Genomic DNA, 26,868 nt, shown 5'->3' with positions numbered 1-26,868 from the left:
TGAGACACATTTATTAACATAAGCGTAAATTCCATGAGACCTGGAAACAAATATAACCAATATTGACTAGATTTTTGTGCTTAATTAAATTAATCTTTACTAATAAAATAGGGGGAATGTATGCATGGCTAATACTGCAATTTTTAAGTTTTAAGAAGAAAGGATTATTTTCCTCTGACTAGCTGTAAGATACCAGGGAAAATTTATCTTGTGTATTATCTAATAGGCCTTCCAGAACTAAAGACCACAGGAGGTAAGGCTAACAAAATTAATATGCAAAGAAGTTCAGCACTAGGGACCCATAATTTTCTTGCAAATGGTTTCACTTTAAGGATGAAACAACACAAGACAATACCAATTTCTTTCTTTTTTTGCAAATAGATGATGCTTTAAAAAAATTAACACATGACAGCAGGTGGGAAGAAACTAGAGAAGTGGATATTCAAAGTGGAGAGTGACTACAAATTTGATTTGCTTAACATTTTACTAACTGATTTGAATTCACTGATATGTTAAAACCATGTCAGGAGGTATATTTAATTAAAACAAGATTGGTTGTCGTTCAGACATGAAGTAAACATTTTGTATACCTAGTGAATTATTAAATAGAATGAAAAATAATCTGACCTTCAGAAAGCAGAAGCATAAATAACGAGGACTGAGGAGATTCTACTTGGCCCCATTTGAAAATTATGTCCAGTTTTTGCTTGTACTAAATAGTAACTGTTATCGTAATCATTACCAAATTCATTATTAATTAGAAGGTTTTAATAGCAAAGTGCTTACATTGCAGTCATGGATTTATATCACATCTGTATATGAAGACTACTATGAAATATGATAAGAGAGAGTTAAACCATTCTCTCTTTTCTTTTTGGAATTAACTTGGGCATTTAATGTTCTGTTCTTTCTATCTGCTTTGTAAGATGTCAGCAATATCCAGGTATTGTTTCTTGTAGTAAAGAGCTCATTGTGATTAGATTTCAAAAATATATGACTGCACCCCAGGAAATGGTTCAGTCTAATAGTACTCCCATCAATTCAAAATAGGTGAGTGTCAGACAAGCTTCAAAGGTAACAAATCAGCACAGCATAATTCAGAATTTTAACATCAAGACTGAAAACAGAGAAAAGTTACATATCTTGGCCTAAGCATATCAAAATTTGATGTTTATGTATGTCAAATGTAGTATTTTATGGCAATAAAACATACTGACAAAAATGCCCTCTTTGAAATGAATGTTCATTAAGAACTGAGTGATATTCCATCAAGGAACATCTTGTTTTAACAAGAACATTGCAAGGCATACTGCAAGACATTAGCTTAAAATATATTTTCTGTATTTTATCATCCTTTATAGCCTTTAAAAGTTCAATTCACCTTTGGAAGATATGAGGAAGCAACTCCTGATAAGAGTTGAAGAATTTTTTGCCTTTAACCTTTGTAAGTCAAAAATTTTCCCTAACACATCACAGAAAAAAAATTGATCAGTCCAGTGTCCATATTCTGAATTATTCAACCTGTTAATAAGTAGGTGTAATTATATGGGTGACTCCTGATTATTGTGATTCTTCATGTTTGTAAGGGAGTCCGTGTCTGTAGACCTGGGATCAAAATTTGTTATAAGTATGATTTCCTTAGAATAGAATTCAAACAATAAAATAAAAGCAGTGGGGAAGACAGAAAATCACCAACAGTGAAATCTAAAACAACCCCATACAAAGCTTTAGTTTGCACATGTAATATTTTGTATTTCTGCAAAACTTCCCAAGACTTAAGAAGATCCTAACATATTTTTGCTAAAACCAGTGGGAAGTTGATGAAGATACAATTCAGTACAAGGAGATGAAAGACACACTATTTTATAAGAGAAAAATTAGATGAGTAGATCCTTCTGCTTCAAAACCATACACAAAGAGATCCCTGCCTGAAGACACGTGAACTTTCATTGATCTTACTGAGAACGTGTCATTTAGTAAGAAATCTGATCAGTTTCATACCATTTTTTTTATAAGACCATTATTATACCGCCTTTATGAATTTCCTGAAATCATTGTGGGTAACTCAAGAATCCCCATTGAAGGGAAGAGAGGCACTCAGTGAAGAAGATACGTGTGTGTAAGGGTTTCCAGGACTGTCCTGTGGTTTGATATGTCCCATCCCTAAACTTTTTTCCTTCATTTTAAATATTTTTAAAAATTAATTCAGTTATTTAAATCTGAAAAGTTATATAAATAGGACTTGGTGTGGTGATGATCAGTTCTTAGGGATCATTATATTTAATTCAGATACCTAATTTAAGGCTTTGATCCTCAAGCCATAATAACAATAGCAACAAAAGTAAAATGCCTTATTTGTAAATTTATACTATTGTAAATTCAGATACTTCTAAAAGACTAAAAATCAAGCTCCATTTGTTCAATATAAAAAGGCTTTGAAATGTAATCTCCATGGGTTGATTGATGTATTACATAATGTCTTTTTTTTGCTTTCTCTGTACAAACATGTTAAACATGCTTGATAGTTTTCTGAGTACACATAATTTCCTCCATTTCCCTTTGCGCTCAATCTATTATCTTTTACAGTGTTTAATAAATTAATGTAGGCAATCTACAATTGAATTACTTTATCCATAATCAAATTAATTTGATGTCAACATTTTCCAAGGCCGTAAAATATGAATACCTAATAATAGCAATGTTTGCATTATGCTGTAATAGTTATAAAAGCTTTTTCTTTAAGGGACAGTAAGCAGATAATAAAGACTGTCAAAATTAAATACAATATCAGTGCTATTCCTTTTTTATTAGCTTCTATAATCTCTATAAATCATATTTTTATGGTCAGCAACAGGAATAAAGTTGGGTGGTTAGAGGAGGTTTTGTCAGCCAAAAAAAATCATGATTCTTCTTAAATTGTTCTTGTAACGTGAAAAAAGAAGGAGCTCCTTAAGCTTACACTCTTGGTTTATTTCATTTTAATGGTTATTGGTCCTTCACATACATAAAATCAGAGACTTTCAGGTGTTTCTGTGACCCTTCAGTGCAGACTGGCACTTCAGGTCACTACAGCTGTACACAACATTCCTGCATGGAATTCCCTCTGTCGCAACACAACAGGAACAGTCAACGTTCCTTTTGCTCAGTAACACAGCAGAGTTTATTGGCTTGATTATACAGTGTGCCAGTCACCTTTGGCACCTGATCCATCCTTGTCCTGCAGAGGCTGACTCTGAGCATCCAAGGAAAGGATCTCTGCTTTCAGCATCCCACAGCATCCCCTGAAGGCAGGATGCCCATGACTGGGCAGCACATTTACACCAGCTCTTCCTTCCCAGGCAGCTCCTGAGCCACAAGCTTTCCACAAAGGGTGGTAGCAAGAACAATTTTGCTGTTTTACCCAGAATTTGGACAGGTTTTTCGTTAATATCCCAGCTCCCCACTGAACCTGCAGCAGCAGCCTGAGCATCCTTGCTCTCTCCTAGTCTGGTTAAAATCTAGCACCTCATGGATCAGCCCTTTCAAAAGGTCTGGGGAGGGTTTTCTCAGACTCCTCTGCAAGAACAGATGCCCCAAATAAATCACAGGCCTCAACCTCAGAAGAGCTAAACCCCAAAAGTCCTGATCCTCTCACCTTACAGCCAAGTGCTAGCTAGAACCTAGTCCTGGGAACCAAGAGAAGATGCACTTCCTTGTCCTCTGACTCCATGTGACACTTTTTCTGTAAAATTAGAGTGAAAGAAGATGGAAAAAACCTCTGAGTCACAGCAACGAGACCTTCCCAACAAGGCTCCAGCAGCCACAGAGCAGCAAAGGATTGAGGAGTGGTGCTGCTGCAGCCAATGCTCCATCCTTCCAGCTCTTCCCAGCACTCACACTGCACCCAGCCAGTCCTGCCAGCAGCTTTCTTGATCAAACATTTCTGCTATTGCAGGGGGTTTCACCAAGAGAGGAAGAATAAATCTTTTCCCCTTCTGTTTAAACACAGTTGTCCCATCTTGATATGACACCAATGCAGAACATATAAATATAAAACATTAAAGGACCAACTGCGTGCTCTGCCTCAGTATTGTCATCTTGGGCAAATATTTGATATTCCACCCTGCTTCTTGGTGGTCTCTGTTCTTTAAGCATCCTTGAAATTAAAAGACCATAAATCATGTTGCAAGGTTTTTTACATCACTGCTCAGAAATGAAAGCATTAGGCCATGCATTATGTTACCTACAGTCCAAGCAAAACAAGCAATTATATTGCCTCCAAATTCTGGAAGTATGCATACATAGGAGTCAAAAATCAACTGTGACTACACATTTAAGATGCAAAAATACATTGGTGCCAAATTGAATTTCATTGAATATAAGGTATCTGGGTTTTTTATGAGAAAGCAAACTCAGAGCTCTGTGTGTTCTGCAATATTTGTGGAACACAGAGTTTCAAACTGAATTTTACATTTAACAAATGTGGTGTGTATCACCTAAATTAATAACAATCTGAAGCTAAATCTGCTTTACAGTTATTATAGTGCAATTTTCCCTATCAAGAAATGCTGTGGACTTACTGTTTACCTTTCAGTTGATTTTATTTGCCAGATTATAAACAAAATGGTCCCATGGGCTTGCTGAATATATGGGTGCTAACAATGAAAAATGTGCATAGTTTTAATACCAACTTTGTAAATTGCCTTAATAATAGCTTGTATAATGTAATAGTATTTTCAACCAGTACTTTTAATTTCTAGCTCATAAAGTCTTTTCATTGAACCCCAAGGGTGTAGCTATAAAAGTAAGATTTAATTTTGTATATAATGTGGCCTAAATTAGTTTTAAAGCAATAGGAGAAACATGCAGCTCAAAGAGATAAGACTGAAATTATTATAACTCAGTGAAATTTCCTATAGCAAAATTAATCATTATTTCCATTTTTACATAATTTGACATAAAAAATATAAGACTAATGTAGATCTAATCAAGGTAGATATTTTAAATCACTTAACCATAAATTACAGAGGCCATAAAAGTGCTGCAAACCGTATGACAGCAAATGATTTGAAGACACTTGCAAAGTTGACAATTTCTTTGGTGAAATGAGTAAATAAATAAATGCTACTCCAAAGTAACAAACGGTAAATTTATGTTCATAACTTTGGCTAAAACTGGAAGTTCACACCCAGAAACTGACAGCACCCTCTCATGGCTTGTCATGCTTGTCAGCTGTCTGTGACATTTGGTCATTTTCCCTAAAAGTGCATTTCCTGGAATCATGTGATTATGCAAAACCTCAGTTTCTCATTTTCCAACCCTCCCAACTGCAGAGAAAATCTAGCAAGCATGAATGATAAAGCAGATGAAAGGAGACAGCACATAACAGACACAACATTATTTTCTCAGATTTTCTTTTTTTATTTATTCTGCTCATCTTTGTTCAGGGGCTTGACACATTCATGACTGCTTGGGCTTGGCAGATGTACTATTTTGGGCATTTTAAACACATTAAAAAAATCTTAAAGGCCATCAGACTTGTGAATATAGGATTCTTATAGAATCATTTATTCTATAAGAAAATAATTGTGTTTAACTAAAATTTATTTTAAGTACATTGCATAAAGCAGAGACTAAATTTTTTCCTGACATGTTGGCTGTGACTGGTTTTCTGTAGGAATACAACTTCCAATCCTAAATGCTTTCTACTGTGAATAGTTCCTTTGGCCTTAAAAATATGGATTACAGCTGTCTTTGCAGTTAAACCTGACACGATATGAAATTAGACAGAACATAGGAGAATGAAAAAGAGGAGAATATTTATGATGGTATCAAAAGATTTGTGTTATTCCACCATCTGGAATACTATTTAGAATGCTTTCCATGTATATTAAAATTTATACCACTAGCATGTTACACTAACATGCTATATGAAGGTCTCTCAGGTCTGTGCCATCAATATCTGCACAACTTGATTTTACTTGCAAGGTTATGCGGGCTTTTTAATACTCTGAAAGGTTCTGAAAAAGAAAACAAACAGACAAAACTGGTGTCTGCTTCACCAAAACCATCAGTGCAGTGCAGGAAGGAGTGATGGTGAGACACACTGCCTCAGTGTGCTCCAGTACTGGGGTATCCAGGCATATTTTGGATCCATCAGGACACTGGACTTTGGACACCTTTGCCCAAAGAATCCTGCAAGTTTCTGATGTTGGCTGAAGGCTCTTAGAGCAAAGAGTAAAACTTCTCCAGGTTTCAGTATGAACAGGCTCAGCCTCATCAAGAGTGGCTTTGTGGAATATTCTCTGTCAATGCTCCTTTTTTTTAAGTTTATTTCATCCTTGTAAGCCTTATTGATTTTTACAGCTGTTGGTGGTCTGACCCCAGGAATTGAATAAAAGGCTGCAGCTCCTGCAACACCTCTTACTCCCAAAGTTTCAGATCCTCTATCTTTTGAATAGCTAAATAGGCTCATTAACTGTGTTTCTGAAGCCTCCCAACATATTTACTACAAACAAAAATAAGTATCTGTATCAAGCAATCTAAGTAATTATGTGCATTAATTATCCACACACACATATATATTTATATACACATGCAGGGAAGATGGTACATTAGCTGTGTATTCCAGGGGTGTTCCTGCATCCCAGCCCTTCATTTGCCCACTGATGGGGCATGGGGAGCAGAGTGGCAGTGCCTGCCTTGCACAGGACATCACATCACTGTCCCCACACACTCGTGTGCCACATGTCACCTCGGGGGACTGCAGAGCCCAGGAGGGTATTCTGAGCACAGAAAATGCTAAAGATCAGAGAGCTGGGTAAAGAGTAAACAAAATGCTGACAATAATCATTCAAAATCAGGAGTATCATGGATTGGAAAAGCCCTCTAAGATCAAGCAGCCACTAAACACTGCCAGCTCCATCCCTCAGACACATCCCAAAACACCACATCTACAGGGTGTTTGACCACTTTCAGGGAAGGTGATCCCACCACTTCCATGGACAGCCTGTTCCAATGCAGCACCATCCACCCAGTCAATACATTTTCCTAATATCCAGTCTTGTTTTAAAGAGTGTCATCCAACTGAAAGTTAAACTTATCTGGGCCTCAATTAATTATTTCAATGGGATTGTGTGACTGGCCAAGGACAAAAAAAATTACAGACCTTAAAAATTACTGTGCATTTTTAACACTAGGATGAAAAGTATTCGATATTCAAACATTACCCGACTTCATCCTGATCTCTTTCTCTAATATATTTTTAGTAAAATCACCCCAAAACCAAGCTGAGGTATGTTCAGATGGAAATCCAGGGGCTGATTTCCTACCAAGGGACCGGTGTCCGTGCCACAGGTTCTGCTCTGAGTGCAATGTCCCAGGAGTGCAGCAGGATGCCAAGTGAAAATCTGCTGTCCCCTCATCAGCCACATGTCCCCACAGCAGCACTGCAAAGGACTGACTGTGAGCGACCAAAAAAAGGCTCGACACTGCGTTCATTTGCATCTCAATGCGCGTTTTTGTCGTACACTCGAACTTTTTACAGGAAAGGTACTTTGCACAGTCATTGGGTTGATTGCTCTGTTTTGTTTTACTGAATGTGGTTGAGAAAATAATGGTTATGGCTGAATCAACAGTAGAAGGCAACTCAGGAGGAAAACCACAAATTCAAAGGCTGGGGATTTCTCACTTGCTTGTGGTGGCATTGCTGGCAGCAATCAAATACCCCGGGAAGGAGCACTCCCTGTGCTGCTCTCTTAGAGAAGTGGCATTTTCCAAGTGGCAGAGGTGAGCTGGCACTCAAAAAAGAATTTATAAACATTCCCAAACAGGTTTTGAAATGCTACAGATGTGCTTTGAAATTAGTAAGAGCTTTTTTATTATTTGTTTTCTACTTCAGTAAAGATTTTGTCGTATTTAACAGAAAACAATAATCTTGTGGAGTTCCTTGGAAACTTTTTCTGTTTTCCCTTTCTGATCTGTAAAACTTTCAGTTTTACAATCTGGAGATGGAAAGAGTATCTTATTGTGAAGGGTGATCAATTACAAATGACACACAGCAAGTAGCAAAGTGCTGAAAACACGGGCACTATGATCAGCCTGCAAACATCCCTTGTGCTCAGCATTTCACTAAAGCACTCATTGTGCAATCATGAATAATGAACATAATAATAAAGAAAAAAAAAAGCAACACAACTTTGTTGAGTTTAAAATTGGAAAGGAAAAAGTCAAATAAATTATTCCATATGATCAGTTTTCCCCTCCAGTTACTGCTTTATCCTCCTCTACACAGCGAGAAATGCCAGGACCTGCCTGCTTTTTTCCTGAAGTTTTTTGCAATCTATTACAGGAGCTTCTCCCTCTCTGGCTGCACCCTCAGTCTGTCTCATGGAAAATGTTTGGTGGACTGCACCAAGGCCCTCTTTACATGCAAGAGCTCTCATCCTACCAAACAAGACTGCCTGTTTTTCAAAGTAGAGAATGAGCCCCCCTATTCCATCCAAACTAGATTTATATCAATGCCCAGATTTAAGGCAGAGATTCCTAGCTCTTCCCTCGTGGGGAATAAGATGAAAGAGTTAAAAATGCAGTGCTTTGGACAAAATACATGCATTTGTTCAAGGGAAAAAGTTATAACAAGAAGATATGCACGCCTGATGATGAATGAAAGCCTGTTTGTACCTAATGTATCGAAGAAATTGTTCAAGAGCAGTTAATTTTGCCATTTCAATGTCTTTATGAGTTATCTGCCACAGAAGTACTTGTTTTAAAAGATGAGTTGCCTGGCAACCACTTTAACATAGACCAGCTGACTTTTCTGAACTTTGGGAAATGTTTTATTCATCAGCTGGTATTCTTTGCTCCCTTCCCTTCATTTTCAAATTCCCTTTTCTGATTGTTTACATGCTTTTTACATTCTGCAGAGCAGCTTCATGGTCTATCCACTACCATGCAATAATGGACACCAGTTTTTTGCATAATTTACACCAGTTTTTGCATAAAATCACTTCTAAAAAGCAACAGGCTTTTAAATTACATTTTTTATTTTACCTACTCAACTCCTCATGCGACTTGACCCAAGCAAACCATTGAGTGACAGAATGTTTGGAGGTGTATTAATTTTCTCTATTCATTAGTTAAAAATCAATACCAGAGATGTGACTTTCCTTCATGAATTGCCCACAGATCTACTGATATCAGTTTATGGACAGGGAATTAAGATGCTGGTAGATAAAGAGAGAGAACGACCAGAACTGTTTTGGATTACACCACTTGGAAAAATCACAAGAAATTGAGGGGCGGGGGTGGGGGGGAAGGAAGCATACAGAAGAGAAGTTCTTGCCAATAATGAAATAGTTCCCAAGGGAAATAACAGACATCTCTCATTCTGAGACTTTTCCTCTATAATTTGTATGGCAATACTGAACCTGAACAGACCAAAAGAAAGACACTGACATTTTGACCCACCTAGCTTTTTGAAGCCTTCATTATCAAACACAGTTTGATAAAGGCACCCTCATGTGTTGGTTTAATTCTCTGTGTGGAGAAAATGTTGTTTGATCTCCAGCTAAGGGACTGCAGCTCTTGAAGTGCTCCCATGGAGTGGCATACCTTAAGGCCCCGACCCAAGGAGCCAGTGGAGGGGATGTTGTTTTGGATAAGAGTTTAGAATATGTTAATGATGCTCTGAAAGGGTTTTGCAGTACTCTCTCCCTCCAAACCTGAGGTAAGATGGTTTTCTTGTTTTGAAGCAGCAGCAGATTCACACACGGTTCACTTTTAATCAGCTCTCTTGTTTAGGAAGTTGGTCTTGTTTACACATCCATGTACTTTGTGTTAAAGGTGCAACAATAAAAAGCAGTTCCAAAAAGTTAAGTAAATGACAAACAGGCAAATAAAAGCATTATGCCTGGCCTTTGGCATTGCACATGTGTTCTGGTGGTTTAACTTCATATTCTTCCTCTGGTTCTGACTTACTGCTCTCAAAGTAAGTTAATGGAAATTGTTTGCTGTGTAGGAAGAAAACAATTCTGAGCCAATAGAACTGTCCAAAGGTTCTCTTTATAAGGCCATAAAGCAATGAGCAGTGGTCTCTGAGGAGGGTTGGAGTGGGGCACAGTGTGCACATGCCCTGAGCAGGACCAGCCCAGGCACGGGGGGAGGCAGCAGTCCTGCTCCATGAAAATTACTCAGGAGCACATCATTTGTGTCCCCACTCACTGAATTCAAGTGCCCAGACAAACACAGTGCCATTACCTCCTAAACTTCACATGTTTGCCTCTGCTGGTCCAGTGGGTTTTTTTCCTCCCCTCTGCAAGCATCTGTGAGGAGCAGTCTTCAAAAAGAGTCCTTTAAACAAAATGTTTCTGCAACTTTTCTTCTATTGCACCTTGCTTAGGGTGTCTGCACTGAGTGAGGATTTCACCTTGTTTGTTCTGTCTTTTAGGAGACTTTAAAACTATTCACAGTCTCTCTGTAGAGCTGCAATAATGATAGCATTTTCTCAAAAATAAGAGTGAAAACATTATCTTAAAGAAGTATGACTGATTTATTCAGGTCATTAGCAAAATTCTCATTGAATTTAGTAGAATCTGCACTTCTCTCTAGGACTTCATCAGAAGGAGGTTGTTTGGCTCAGAAATAAAAGGCCAACTGAAGGCCCAAATTTGTTTTGTTGCTGTTTTATGGCTATTCTGTTCAAAGAATCTCATCCAAGATCTACTAAGTCTTGAAGAATTTTACAGTTACACCAGCACGTGGAAATTGTGTAAGTGTTGAACTACAGGCCCAGCCTGGAGGGTTACCAGAACACCAGAGAGATTTGTGTTCATATATTTCATAAACTCAAAGCAGTACGCCCTCATTGTGGTCTTGCAAAAGGAGTCTGGGCTTCAGTCCTCTGGTACAGGCTCAGGGAAACATTAATCTCATTCACTCAAGTGTTTTCCTAAATAAGAAGCCATTCCCAGGCAAGGTCATAATTCACATCTCGTGCAGCTTTGGCTGGAGTCAGTGGATTAAGTCAAAGCATGCCCAAGGGCAACCATGGAAGTGTAATTACAGGCAGAGGCCACAAACGAGGGGAATTGCACAGGTACAAAGAAATTAAATTCTTCCTCCAACCATCATTTCCAGTTAGTGCACATATGCAGTTACAAACATATTCATAATAATTTGTTGTAACTTTAAATTAAAGTGTTCACTAATTAGTAAACCACTTTATCACCCCAGGTTTGGATGGTACTCCCTTCTCAGTGAACATCAGCTTCTCTGTATGTGTCTTCCTTAACCATGCTAGGAAATAGATGCATTTCAGTGAATCTTTAGATCCTGTTCCTGTGCATACATTGACACATACACACCCCACCACATTTGTATTAAATTACCTTCAGTCTCTGTCTAGGATGACTGGAAAGCACCTCCCACCTGCCTAGGAAAGGCTTAAGAGAAACTATTAATATCCAATCTTTCCTTCAAGGAAATGTTTTTCTAAAGGAAATCCTTGTTGTTTAATAGTCTTCCTATGCCCAAGCTTGGCCTGCCACAGCTTGGTCTTTCCCTCTCTCAGACATGAAAGGCTTCCCAGGACAAAGCACAGAGGCTTGAGGCTAGGGTGAGGCAGGCAGGTTTTGGGCAAGCCTAAATACTGCATCCCTCTTTCCATTGCCACCTGGTCAGAGTAGCTGCTTACACAAAAGAAAGAATCTTCCTATTTCCATCTCAGTCCTCTGGTTATTTATTAAATAACCTGTGAGGTTTGGTCTCTTGCCCTCTAGAGAAAAAGTCAGATGTGCCCCATATTAGCTACATAACATTTCCCAACAATAAACTGTGCTCAGCTACCAAAAATTCAAGGGAAACTTTTTGCTTCCCTTCAAATAGTTTTAATTTTCTTGAGAAAAACACAGTAACTAAAATTTAAGAAGGCTTTGTTTTGGAGCCAAAACAATTTAATCAGAAAAAAGTCAGACGTCTTCCCAAATCTTCAACAACATTTAAAGTTTCCAAACACACCCACGGTACTACCAAGTGTTTCGGGGGATCTCAGAACCTGAGTGTTTTGAAAGAACAATGTTTATAAGGAAAGAAAGTAAGAATTAATTTATGAAAACATTCTTTCTTCTACCACTGTGATTGTTTTTATGGAGAAATGTAGGATGGCAACTAAGAGGAAGATTTCAAGGTCCTTATAAATGCCCTATAGGTCTTTTGCAAGGGAATCTGCTGCTGTCATGGTTGGGCAGACACACAAATTCCCCTTTCCCTGCTCACCAAATGCTCACCACTTTCTCCTCCTGCCCCATATCATCCCCTGGCTACAGGGCCAGGCTGGAAATATCAGGCAAGCAGAGACACACACTGCTCAAAAGAAACAATGTTCAACAAGTAAAAAGAACACTTTGCTTGGATATGGTTAAAATGCATATTTTTTTAAAAGGGTTTTTGTTGGCCAACAAGTTGCACAATACTTTCCTGGCAAGCTTTATTGATGTATCTATTATTTTATTATTATTATTACTGCAATGACTGCCTGTTATCTGTTATTATACAGCTGCTATATATCTATGATATATCTACCACGTGCCCTTACATCTTTCTATTCTAGAACTGTCTCTGTCCACGGGGGAAGAAGCTGCCTCGAGACCATCTGATCCCAAGTGATTGGATTAGTGGTAACTCAGACAGACGGTACCAGTTGGTGGACTCCTTACACCGCCTGTGCTGTCTGCTCTCCAACCCCAAACTCATTTTTAGAAACCTTAAGGAGACAACAATTAGGTGAGGTAATGGTTATTCTTAGCCTATTATCTCTCACGCAAATGCTGTTCCAGAAATAAAACCTGAAGGATCTGTCAACACAAGGAACTTACTCCAATGCATCCTGGTGGCTTGAAAATGAAATGGGATCTTCAGATTTGTTTTCAGCTGAGTAAACATGGTGAGTTTTAGGGCAGACCTTCTGAGATATCCTGGGTCAATAAATACATGCAGATGGTAAAAAAAATTGACAAAATATTAATTGAGGCACTCGCTATCCCCTAAGAGTTATTGTTCTGAACTAAAACTGAGCTAGTTTTCCAAGGGAAAGGAATTTGTTGCACTGTAACTTGATATTATTACTACAAACTAAATAATTTTTTTCATCATAAAGGCTCCTGGTTTTCTTAAATCTAATAGTAATTGATTCCACATTTTCCAAGCTATGTAACAAACAGCTTTTTTATGCATAACTTGTGTTCATCTTGGAACATGATATATTTTCAAAGGCATTATGAAACGAAGTGCATAAGCAGTCAGATTTGAATAGAACATATTATACCTTTCAATCAGCTTACTACAGGCCATAGCCTTAAAAATAAAATTATACCAGTACTGCTGGCATTTGTGCTCCAGAGGGAGATGGTTAATTCTTCAATAAAAAATAGAAGGATTTGCATCTGCCCTGGCTGACAACATAAAAGATCAACGTTTTTCTTATACTTAGGGCAAAATGCTCTCTCTAAAAACCAAGTTAATGCAATATTAAAGCCGCAGAGTTAAGCATATAAAAATGAGGATAGGCACTGTTAACGGTGAACATTCAACCTTAATTCTATCCTTTGGTATGTTTGCATCAAAGCCTGGTTTGCCACAGTGTGATTACTTCATGAGCAGTATAATTAACAATATTAAGCAGCAGAAACTGGGGGACAATCATACCAAATCTGATGTTTGAAAAGAAAATTTAAACCGTTCTACTGTGTACATGGTATATTCCAAGCTTTCACCCTATTACGGCTTGGGCAGGATTTTGTCTATATAATAAAAAATGCAATGTTTTTTATTCTTCACTTACAAAGTTACTCCCAGTCTCTTCTGATATGATAAACAGAATATAATCAGGGAACAGAAGCATAAAAGGAGAAAGTTGCATTATATTCTACAGATATGACACAAGTTCTCAATCTTCAGGAAACAAATGAGTCAGTTCAAATACTAGCATTTTATATAAAACAATTTATATTAGGAGACCTAGTTTCCAAAAGCTGGAAAGATATTTTATTTCCAACATAAACCTCTGAATAAACACAATAAGATCATTCTTAATGAGCTACTTGGAAAAACCATCCTGTAGTCTTTTCATGGTGAAAAGATTTTCGTGTATTTTCATACCACAAATTTGAATCATAGAAATATTACTAAACCCAAAACACTACTTAATGTTACCAATTAAAAAAAAAAAAAGAAACAAATATTCTAATCCTGAAAGGTAAATATCTCCCCTGTTAAGATCCTTCCCAATTCTTTCAGAATCAATCCAGCATGACAGGCAAGATACATCCTCCTACACCTTTTTTGTTCACATCAGGTCCTCCCCTATTCCAGGCCATGCTTCAATACAGTTTCTACACCAAAGTAATCAAATCAATTGGAAAAAATGCTTTGCCTAAAATCGGTGCTGCCTCATATCCCAAACAGAATATCATTGGTACAGAGTTTATTTATTCCACTGCTGCTTGCTTTCGTTAAAGCTATACTGTAATAAATATCTTTATAGCTAACACACTTGTGTCCACACCAGGCTGTTACATTGATTTAAACACTGTCTGTTTTCCCAGCAATTCAGCTAAATTATTAAAACAATGACATAAAAAGCAGAGCATAGAGAGCTAGATGATAGAAAACAAAAAACACTTTCACCTCTCATTTTCATCATCTTTTGTTTGAGTTTATATCTTGCAGATCATGTCTAAGCCTATAATCACAAAAACCAGCCACATTAAAAAAGAAGGGGATTTGGAAGGCTCTGCAGCATCCCTGTCTTTTCTGTAAGAACTGCAAACACTAGAAACATAAAGTAAAATTATTGTTAGTTCCATAGTGTATGAAAATGCCCTTTTTCAAGAAAATGTTCCACTTTTAGTTTCTTCTCTGTTTGTAAAAAAACCTTTGTGAAACTTTTTCTCATTATCTGTGATTTATTTCCCTATTCCTGGACCTGGAGTGTAATAATGGCCCAAATGTAATAGCCTTGACCTTTGCAGCTCTTCTCAGGGAGGTCACGGAGAATTTTGTTTAAGCAAGGATTTCAACCAGAAATAACATGATGCACTTAGATTATATAGGGCTTTATCTACTGGAATGTACATTTCAGCTGTCCCCTGTGCCCAGCCACACAATCAGCTCTGCTTTACGAGCAGGGAAACTGAGGCACGCTGAGTGAATTACCACTGACTGAAACTGCCGAAGGTGGAATTAGAGGTCAAGTTTTCTGCATCCAATACTCACTTTAACCACAGTCACATCCTTCCTCCCAGCACTGTCCATGTCCTTCCATAACAAGACAGAGTTATTATTTTAAAATTGAAGCGTGGGAAGGTTTGTGCAGATGAACACTGGTATTACTGCTCTTCTGTGGTGCTTATTTGAAAATCCCAAGGAATTTTCATCTCATTAGGCAATGCCCAGTAATAAATTTCTTGTCTCCACTCTCCTGCCTGCTGCATCCCTTTGTCTCCTTTCCTAATGCACTGCAGATCAGGACTGCCATTTTTGGTACAGCTCTGAATTCAGTTCTCTCTTTCTAATTACAGAAGTTTCAGGCTGTTAAAGGGAAAATAAATACCCCATATAAAAGGAGTAAACAAACTGGCACAAAGGGAGTATTAAGAGTACCCTTATCAGCAAGAAATCCCTTATGTCTTTCCTCCTACCATCTTGTCAAAATCATAAAAAAAAAAGAAACAAAATGGCAAACACTAATATTCAGATTAATAAAGACCCATATTATTCCCAGCTGTTGACTATAAGTGGCAATCCGTGTGCAGTCTTTGTACCCAGTGTGGTTTTCACAATACCCATATTTGTTTCTGCTTCTCAGTCAAGCTCCAAATAGTAACTGGTATGTAGTAGGATCTGTGCAAATAATTTATTGTCTGTCTCGCTGCAAAAAAGAATGTGAAAAAACTGCAAAAAGAATGTGAAAAAACAAGGAAGAAGGTTTCTGTCCATTAATCAGGACCTTAGAGAGAAAAAGAGTATGGTTTTACTTGTTAATAGTGAACAGAGGTTCAGGCTTTTAGATTTCATGACTTTCCATAAGGCACAGGCATTCATATGGTTCTCACATTTTCTACAAAGTGAAGCCCAAGTTAAGTTTAAGCATTTACCAAAAGCTGTGAGAAATATCGTTTTCTTTGAAAACGTTCGCTTTTTCCTCTCTGAGCCATCTCCTTTAAAACCCATTCCATGTTTACATAGCCAAACGTGTATTAAATATTAATATAACACTTTTATTTTGGTTCCTGCTTATTTTCTAGGGGAGCATAACAGTAAGTATTGCGCATTTGACGGCGCTGGCTACACTATTTCCAACCACTTTTTAACGCCGTCCTTCAGCTTCGTAGGGATCCGGCTCACTGGGAAACCAAGAGGAGCGAGCGCTCCTCTCCTCCCATGTGCTCCCAGGGCATCCCCGCCAGCGGGCGGCCGGCCCCGGGGAGGTTTCCCACAGCGGGACGATGCCGGGAAGGGACGGGGTGCCACCCTCCCGGCCGCTGTCCCTGTGTCCCCTAGCCAAGGGCAGCGGGGGAGGCTCCGAGCGGCCGTGGGAGCGCGGCCGGGGAGCTGCGGGCAATGCGTTCCTGCGCTCCCGGCGGCTCCGGAACCTGGAGCGGCACCGCGGGGCAGGGCAGCGGCGTGCACAGCCCCTCTGAACCCCGGATCTGCGGTGTGCACAGTTCCTCTGAACCCCGAACCCTTCTCTGCACAGCCCCTCTGAACCCCGAACCCTGCTCTGCACAGCCCCTCTGAACCCGAACCCTGCTCTGCACAGCCCCTCTGAACCCCGGATCTGCGGTGTGCACAGCTCCTCTGAACCCCGAACCCTGCTCTGCACAGCCCCTCTGAACCCCGAACCCTTCTGTGCACAGCCCCTCTGAGCCCGAACCCTGCACATCCCCTCTGAACCGAACCCTGCTCATCCCCTCTGAACCGAACCCTGCTCAGCCCCTCTGAACCGAGCCCTGCTCAGCCCCTCTGAACCGAACCCTGGGTCGGGAGCTGGCCGCGCACAGGGCTGGAGCTGGTGGAGGTGCAGCGCAGCTCAGGGGCCTCTGCTCTTGAAAGAATCAAAGTGGTTCTCCTATAGGAACTTCAGCTGAGTAACACTGTTGTGCGAGAGAAAGGTAAGGCTTCTTGGGGAACAGCTCACGGGAATGGAAAAAAAAATGATTTCCTGCAAATCAGGAACACGTGTTTACTAGTCCTTAAAAGGGTCTTGTGTTTTAACTCTTTGAGGTCACAGCATTATCATCTACAAATGGAAAGAAAACGGACAACGATGATGATCAGTGTTGATCACACATTTTCTACACAAGAGAGACAGATAATAAAACTTATTGCAGAATACAGATACGTTGCTAAAGTGGTGTGGTTTCACAATATTCTTCCTTTGCAAACTATTCTTCCATTGCATAATTTTACAAATTATCTGAAAATGCTCCTATTGAAAGCCAATATGATTTATATTAATCTCTCAGAGGCAGCTGGAATACAATGAAAAGCTGATGCATTTACTGTTTGAAAAACAACACTATATTTAGGGACACAAACAGAAATCAAGACAGCAGCTCTTGGGAAAAGGGATGCAAAAATTTTCAATCAGGGATCACATTCTCTTCTTCACTAACTACATCATTAAAACTGCAATATGAGACAAAGCATGTCTTGCTGTTTGTTTGCTTATTTAGTTGGTTTTATTTAAGTGTGTTCAGCTGCAGTCACCGATACTCAAAATCTTATGATACACCATTACTTTTGTGTTCAAGCTCCAGAGCATGTTACCAACAACTGTGATCCATTCCACGTGCATTTTTTTTAATTATATACTCTGATTCAATCAAAAACTTCAAGGCAAAACTGTGGGAGAGATTTATGGCCTGTATTATCAAGCAACTCCTGCCTAATTGTAGACTCACTGAATACTCCAGGAGCAACCAGACATTTGTATCTCTAATGTAATTTATGCACATGTATCATGGTGTAGTGCTATCTGCCATATTCCAAAATAAATTGCTTTAGTAGGGTCTATAAATAAGCCAACATTTATAAAATGGCAATAAATGCAGTTCAATTTACCTTCTCCCTTAAGTATATTGTTGCAGCTACACTGGATAAATGCATCAGACACTTGTTACAGGGTCTCTAAGCCATATAACTCATGGTCCCAACCTGCAAGCCCTCTCAGGACATGCTCTGTCCTCCTTACCAGGCTGGCAGATGCCAATCAGACATGTGTCCATACTGCAGCTGCTGCAAACTCAAGGAATTTCTGCCATGCAAACCCAGTCCTAAAAGATACATTAGTCCTAAATGCACCAGATTTCCCCCCAGCATGGCAGGGTTGAAGAAAATACCTAGCATGGCCTAGCCTTCTCTATTTACTCTGTGTGTACAGACTCATGGGGATCTGAGAGCTCCTGGGGTAGCCCTAATTCCCTTGGATCAGCCCCAGTCCCCACGGGTCAAACCCAATCCCCACAAGCCAGTCTTGGTCCCACAGGTCAGCCCTCTGCTCTGCTGCACACAGGGACAAGGTGATGACCTACATGACCATCCAATGCTCACTTTTCTGTCCCTTGCACCCAAAGACAATTTAAATATCCAGGCTGTCTAATTGCCAAGGCTAACTGTGACTCACAAGCAATCTGCTGGGTTGTGGTTTTATATTTGGGAATTGTGCCATTTCAGTGAGCTTTGCCGTTCCTGCAGCCCCTGTGTCCATCTCTGGTTTTTTCAGCCAGCCTACAAACACAGTGGTGGGGACCACAGTGTGGGGACCTTCTCTGCTGGCCAGGAGGATTGTTCTTGAGCACCCCTGCCCCATTTTAATCTCTAAAATTCAGTAACCAGATACTGAAAAGCAAGCAGCACTCAGCATCTCCTCTGCAAATAGAGAACCCCAAAGACCAAAAACCCCATCAGGAGTGTTAAGCACCTAGGAAATGAATAGCTGAGAAGGCTGAATAGAGTTCAGCAAGAGGCACTCCTAAGGTGGTGGACTGCCCACTGTTGCTCATACCTGCCCATTGGGGTGGGCAAGACACTTCAGAGCTGACAAGAATGTGGGTAGCACATGGGTTAAAACCTGAATAAACTGACTGCTTCAAATAAAACAGGTTTTTTTCTCTGAAAGATCTGAATCTTTCATTAATATAAAATGGGAGAATTCTAGAAACAAGTGACAGATAAAAACATATCTTTGGGGCAGTCTTTTGTTAAATTGTTAACCAAAGTAACATTCAAGACAAATATTTCCCAAAACAGTAAAGCAAAGAACTAAAGATTATAGAACCACCATTGCCTTTCTCGGGAAAGCACCGTGTTACAGTTCCAGCTTAACCAGCTCATGTCTAAACAACTGTTTGCCATAGACAAAAAAATAAAAAAGTCAAGTAAAAATGTTGGTTTAATTATATCAGCCTGTTACAGTGGTATGAAACCTTCTATGAATACACAGAACAATGCATGAGTGGGGAGTGTGTCCTTTGTCAGTACTGAAGTAAAATGCTTCTGTTGGCTCCCAGTTCTGGAGAGATGGTGACTTGTAACTCCAAGCACATGCTCAGCTGGTTTGTGCTGGAGGGAGGGGGTTCCCCATCAGCTGAATGTTCATTCTGGATAGCAAAGTAGAGCAGGTACAAAAGTGGAAGTGATGACTGTGGCTGTGGAGGCTTCACCATGACAGCCATGCTGGCCAGCCCTTCAGGGTGCTGCAAGGCAGGTGAACATTCCCTAAATGTGGTCATTACATATGCATATTGCTCTAAATATTGAAAATTAGTCATCTCCTCCCACTGATTTAACTGAGGTTTACTCTGATACTGGTCCATAAAACACCAACAGCCTGAAATTTCCCAGTGTATTTGACATGGAAGTTCTAGGCTCTTTTAGAATACAGACATCCTAAGACAATAAATACCTGGATAAGCATTTGGTACTCTATTGAAGAGGCATACTCACAACATGAGCTACATAAACTCATTCTCTAAATGGGAATATTTTGAGAGATATTAAGTACAGATGTTTCAAAGTAGAATTTAAGGTCTCCATGGGTGTCCCCAACTGGTGATTACTCTATTATAAGCTTAGCTCTTCACAGACAAAGTTCAGATTCCAAATTACTTACCCAACTTTGCATCAAAGAATAATAACTGTTTCATTTCAACAGTTCTTTGCACCCAGTACCTAAAACAAACCATGAACATCTGTAATTTCACTGCCCAATCCTTTCTTATACCCTTACAACATTTGTTCTGCTAATGTAGGTTAATTCTGCAAATAACACTTCTGTAAATTGTTCTTGCAAACTGCTACATCATTTATGTAAGGACTTCTGTGAACTTTGAAAAATTAATGCCTTTAATTTTGGTTGATGGCAACATCAGCAGAGCTCTGTAAATTGCACTTTAATGAGATTTTGCTACAGGGGATAATCTGCTACTGACAGAGTAACATCTTGAAAACATCTGTAGACCTATAATTTTTCTATGACGATTAGATCCCACCACAAGAGTCCAAATACAGCGCAGAAATATAGGAAAAAAATGTAAAGTCCTAAATGAATATCCAACCTGTTCTTTAAAAAGAAGAGTGACACAATGAAAAGTTTCGTGCACTGAAAATAAATCAATTTTTCTGACTAATTAACATTTAGCTTTATTTAATTAAGAAAGACTATTACTGTCTTCACTGCTGTGCATCTGTATATAATGAAGCAAACAGCAGTAGGTATAAGATACCACAGAGGGATATGCCCAAGTAACCAGGCACTATAGGTGCAAAGGAACGTCTATTATTGTTAAGTAACTGACATCAGAGCCTCTCTTTAATGTTGTCATAAATAAAAGAAAGATTTTCACAGATGCTTTCACATATGGTTTCTTATTTGTCTCTGATGGAGACTGAGAGTTAGATTAGATGCCAAAATTAAATGATTTAAATAGACAGCTGCATAATGCAAACTACTAAATAACACCTTTTGAACACTTTCTATTTATAGGGAGTTCTAACTCACAGAATGATGACAAATCTCATTTTGCTCATATCACTGGTGGTTGTTGCTATAAAACCATTGCTTTCACAATCCTGAAACATCAAGTTACACTGCTGTCAATGTGGAAGTGCAAAGAGCATGGGATTATCATGGCAAAGAGGAGTGGAAAGCTCAGAATCCAAGATTAACTTTAATAGATTAACTTAATCATTGAAATATGCAGTTGGTGATTATCTGTAACAGAGCTATCCAGGATGAGCTGAAAAGGCAGGTAGAGAGAGGCCTTTAATGCCAGCTGCTGGAGAATATAAATATGTCATCATTCAAGTTCAAGTGAAGTGATGGACATGAGAGCAGGCACCTAATACCTAAACAATAATCTACCATTTACCAGCCCTGAGATATTATATCTTGGGGATACAACTTTGCATTAGGAACAGAGTATTTGGTGCAAGGAAAAATGTAGCAGCTTTTCAGGAGACATATTCTTTGTTAGTACAGGCGTTCCTTGAATTGTTTTTCTGTGCCCTAGACAATCATAAAACCACTCACAAAGTATGGAGCCTGCATGAAGTTGTTCTGGAAAGGAATACAAGCTGTCAAATGCTGCTGGGATCTAAAATCTACTCCTAAAAGCAGTTACTACTGGTTGCTTGCAGCAATGTGGAAGGCACTAGCTCATGGATAACTCTGAAATGCTCTGCCAAATCAGAGGACTTTTCCTGCCGCCTATATTTTCAGTAGAGGCATTATGGGCAGAAACACAGAAATGAACAGACTTGAAAGACACATGAATAGATTTCTACACAGTCTGTTTATCCACTCTGAAAGTCAGAAAAGCAGTATGCAATGCCTGTGGCAGGAGTTGGGAGTCACACACTAGGGCAGGCTCCTGTCTCTGTCCCCCACCTGCCCACCACCACAGGCACAGCAACCTCCAGCACAGCCACCAGAGTGCAGCTCCTCACCTGCTCTGCACTGCCCAGCTTCTGCCAGTGCACACACCTAGGCTTTTCCTTTTGTCCTGAAATGCCAATATATTAATTTTGTCTCATATAGCCCATTCCTTGGAGTTTATGAATCAGAGGCTAAATTGTTTTTCCATCAAGTTCAGCTCTCTGAGTTTTGAGTACAGCTCCATGGGCACACTCTACCTCCACTTCTTCCTTCACACAGGCACAGCCTCAAATTCCCATCCCTCTTTGTGCCTGCCATAAGCAGCTCTTGAAGGTTGGGGATGTTATCATCTCTTCTCCACCATTTTAGTCTTGCTATGGCTCCACACCTGTGCCACCCAACACTGAGGGTTCAACCAAGGAATCAGACAGTTTCCAAACATACCTACCCTCTTCTCACCCTGATAAAGTGAGTAGGATGTGAAAAACAACTTCAGCCAATTTTACAACCAGAGAAAATGAACCAGGGTGTTCTGTTACAGAGAGTGAGGTTGCTAACACTCCCAACCCCAAAAACAGTTATTTGAATTGTGCAGCCTCTCTATAATTTGGTGTCAATCTGCACATTATATTTGTCAACATCATGTGGTATTCACCCACTTTCCTTTTCCTAAGCCATTCTTTTACTAGCCTTTACATCATGCAGTTGATACCATCAAGCAATGAGCATCCAACTTTTGTGTATATCATGGTACTGTATAAATAGAGGGCATGAGAACTTTACTGCAATGTTTATAGACCCTTTAGGCCCCCAAAGTGTTTTTCATGTAGTCAAAAAGTATGTCAATACAATGTAATCCCCATTCTTCAGACAAGATACAGGTCTGAGTTTCCATTTAGACTTTCCCTTTGCTTCATTTCCAGCAGTTAAATTTTCTGTAAGTAGCTGCAGTGAAAAACTTCCAAGTGGTATGTGTTTTATAAACTTAATTTTGTAGGAATTAATATAATTAAATAGCTATTTTATGTAAATGACAACTGAATCACAAAATACACAATTGGCAAAATTTTGAGCCTAAAGAAAATTTGTTTCCGGCAATCTCAGGTCTTCCATAGTCTCTGTTTAACTACAGCACTGAAAAGGGACTCAAGGTGTGAACAGTTGAAATGCAGATGTGCTTAACACTGTTAAAAATAAGAAAAACACTAATTTAAGTTTGAAATATGGAACACTGGGACATCAGCCACTTAGAGGTTCCCTGACTTACATTTCCCTTGGCTGGGAGAAGCCTCCTCGTCCCTCTCCACTGCAATGCCAGCACCAGCTCTCCAGCAAATCCTACTGTGCTGTACCATAAAGATTAAGCAGCAGAGGGAAGTGAAACTTTGGCTGACACCCTTGATAGCAGAGCCACCAAAACCCATAATTTCCTCTTTACCCAGCAAAAACCTGAGGGAGTTCCCATTGAGGAGTCAGGTAAGTTTAAGGGAACTGGGGTGGTGTTATTTCACATGCCAGATGGAAGGAGCACAGTCAGAAGTCAGCACAAGGGAAGCCAGCCAGCAAGCTGAAATGTAGAGTCAGGTAGGACTGAGCACAAGTGGGGCTCCAGCAGGGCTTTCTGTGCTCTGGTTCTTGGGGCACCAAGCCCTGTGGAGGAGGAGAGCTCTGCAGGGCCCTGGGAAGGGGCCAAGCAGCCCTTCCCTGACACTGACACTGGGCTTCCTCCAGCCTCACTGCAGCTCTCACAGCAAAACTCCTCAAAGAATCTGTCTGGGTTTATGCTGCTCAAGGGTTGATCCACTCCAGGCAAAAACCAGCTCTGTGCAAAGCAAGAGAAGCTTGTCAGTAGTGTGCAGCTCACTTTGTTTTGCTTCATGTCTCATTAAGCTTAAGCAGAATAATGAATGGCAGGTCTCATTTTTGTGCAAAATATATTTTTATGAATGTATGCACTTTTTACCATCAAAAGCACTCTTTAGTAAGCCTCTGTCACTTCTGATATTGGAATTATATTCTGTGAGTGCTTTGTTATTATGTGCTACAGTTCATTAGATTTCAAACCCATCAAGTTCAAAGTCAGTAGAACAGGAACTATACAGCAAAGGCCAGGTATTGACCCATGAGTGTTTACCTGACTTCTGAAGTGATTTTCAGATTAAAAAATCCAAAGAATCCACTGCTGGGGAAAATAGATATCATAAATACCAAACCCAACCTTTTGTAGGGATGAGGTCTCAATAAAACAATAAGGAAATGTAGTATGAAACACAACTGAAATTTTTGAATAGCTGGAAAAAAAGAAGCTTGGGTAAGCTGAGCACAAGTAGCAATTAATAATAATTTTAATTCTATTCTTCAGCATATAAAGTAACTAAGGAAATTCATACACCCTAAAATATAATAAGAATGCAGCATTACAGTAAGAAAATGTAAATATGTTCATATTAACAAAAAAAAAAATAGGTGTCTACTAAAAGGGAGCAGAGGGGATTCTATTTGAAATACTGCAGTGCCTAAACACCTAAATATTATAAACTTTGCATTTTTAGGAATATTTCTAGAGAAGAGACTATTGAAAATAAATTGCTTTGGAACTGGGAAAGAGATTCCCAATAGCCAATAAGATATATCTATATATATTATATATAAAGGTCAAAGAAATGCCAGCTAACTCTCCTAAGCCAGAGATTGTGAACTTCAGCCACTGAATGAGCTTATTTTCAAGGACAAAGATCAGTATAAAATTGATTGCCATATTATCCACAACTGAGAGAATTTGGTTGTCTTTGCTAGCAATAAGCCAGGAAGAAAAAGCTTATACTTCACATAAGGTAAAAAACCCCTAGAAATAATAACTTCTATCTGATCTTGAAGAAACTGCTTGGATTAGACAAGGTAAAATAATTCTCATAGTGAAATTGTGTTGAAAATTCTCAAACAGAAAAAAAAGGTCCTTTTGTATTTCTGACAACTAGACCATATGCAAATGAAAATCAAATACTTTTTCCTGCCCTATGAATGCCTGTCAAGTGGCTGGGTAAAATCTAGGTTGCTCAGGCTTACCAGGAAAACAGATGTTGCCTCATCTGGTTTGATGTTCAGATGGATGTTGAAGTCTCTAAGGCTAATAGTACAGTTCCAACAGTAGCTCTGACAGAGTTTCAATGAATACATTTGTGATATATTTCAAACACTCTGATAGTCTATGCACTCTTGTAACTACAAACTTTGATCCTTCCCTGGAAGTACAGGAAACACCTGGACAGTCTAATAAACTCCACTGCACAGTTGGCCACTTTTTGCATTGCAACCAAATTGTAACCAGGTCCCAGAAATATGAGCTGTGGATCTCCACTTCCTCTGTATCACAGCCCTCCATGCAATACTTTCCCTGCAAAAGTGAGTCCTTGGGGATGATAGTGGTGGGAGAAGAGGCTCAATACAGATGAAAGAGAGCCAGTAAACCTAAATGCATTTCTTTAGAATGTGTTTCTCTTCAAGAGAGAGGATGTTGTCCTTTCCCCTGTATGCCTCCTTTGCTAGGTGTAGATTTATCACTGGAGCTCTTTCTGCTCTCTCTGCTCCTTTGCTCCTCTCTTATTCCCAGGCATAAATATCACACTTTCCACATTTTTTTCAGTTTGCCAATCTCAGTCCAGAAATTGTGAGCACAAGATATTTTAACCAGTGGTGACTGTGACCAATAGAGAACAGCTGGCCTGCCTTACCTCTGACACATAATTCTTTTTTCAGCAACTTTGGTTGTTAGTGAAACCAGCAATTTAATACTTAGTGCAGAGAGAACTACTTAAGTTTTGGGAAGATCATTTCTTGACATCAGCCCTTGATCCCCAGTAATGTCAAGACACAATTTTATTATGCTGTTTATCATGAAAGATTTCAGTTGGGTTAATGATTTTATAGCAATGTGATGATTGGCATGTCAGCTTCCTGAAACACCAGCTTGCTGTGTTGATGATTATTGGTTATTGCAGCATTAGCATCTTCACATTCCTTCCTCTCTATCTCTTCGCTTTTCCTCTGTTGACTAAGTTAAACACATCCAGCAGAGCTGCAAACTTCTCCCTTGGTTCCTACTGATATTCCTCAATCTTAAACAGGATAGACAAGCCAAGGAAGCCTCACCTCTGTCCTCTCTCTTAGTTTTGCATTTAAATGAACACATTGCCTAGTTGAGACTCTGTGAGTTAGGATATGACCCTGTGCTGGTATTTCCTATCCATGATTTTCTACTCTGCCAGAGAAGACTAAACAGGGAGGGTTAGGAGAGCCCACAGCAATAATGCTGGGTAAAACACGAGGAACCACGTTTTATCCTTTACACTCCTCCATCCCATTTCCCTCCCTTGTAGAAAGTTTCCACTCTGACAGACAGTTACAGCAGCCTTATTGAGAGCATGCTTTGGGTTTTTCTCCTGTCATTCTGACTTCCCTGCGCTCCTTCTCATCCTCACGTGCCCTGACATGTCAGCTGTTTGCTAAGTGCCACACATGAGTGACATGCTGCAGATGTAATAGCAGATAATGGTCCTTAATAGGGTAAGCTGAGCTTAACCACACCTAAGCTGCTCGTCACAGCACTGCATCTGTCAGAGGTTTTGCAGTACCTTGCTTGAAAGTGATGTTAGTGCTAATGGATGCTCCTTGTATGATTATTCCTCCTTCATTTAAGAATGAGCCCTGCATTTGCTATTATCCAGACTTTCAGCATCACCCAAGGTCCTTTTGGCTTTTCTGCTGGGTGGTGGTTGTGTGGGAGGTTGTTGGATAGGTCTCAGCCTAGGAAATGCACTGAGGCACATTTCCATTCTTCCCTCCTCAAGAACAGATTTGCTTTGTTCCATCAGCACATCTCCTGCCTACCTTACAGCGTGCCTAAATTGGATTGGCAGATGGGCAGAGATTAAAATTTGACCAGAATTTCACTACAT

Source organism: Serinus canaria, chromosome 9 (genome assembly GCF_022539315.1).
Source record: "Serinus canaria isolate serCan28SL12 chromosome 9, serCan2020, whole genome shotgun sequence".
In the NCBI taxonomy this organism is placed as follows: domain Eukaryota; kingdom Metazoa; phylum Chordata; class Aves; order Passeriformes; family Fringillidae; genus Serinus; species Serinus canaria.
This window is presented reverse-complemented; position numbering follows the sequence as displayed.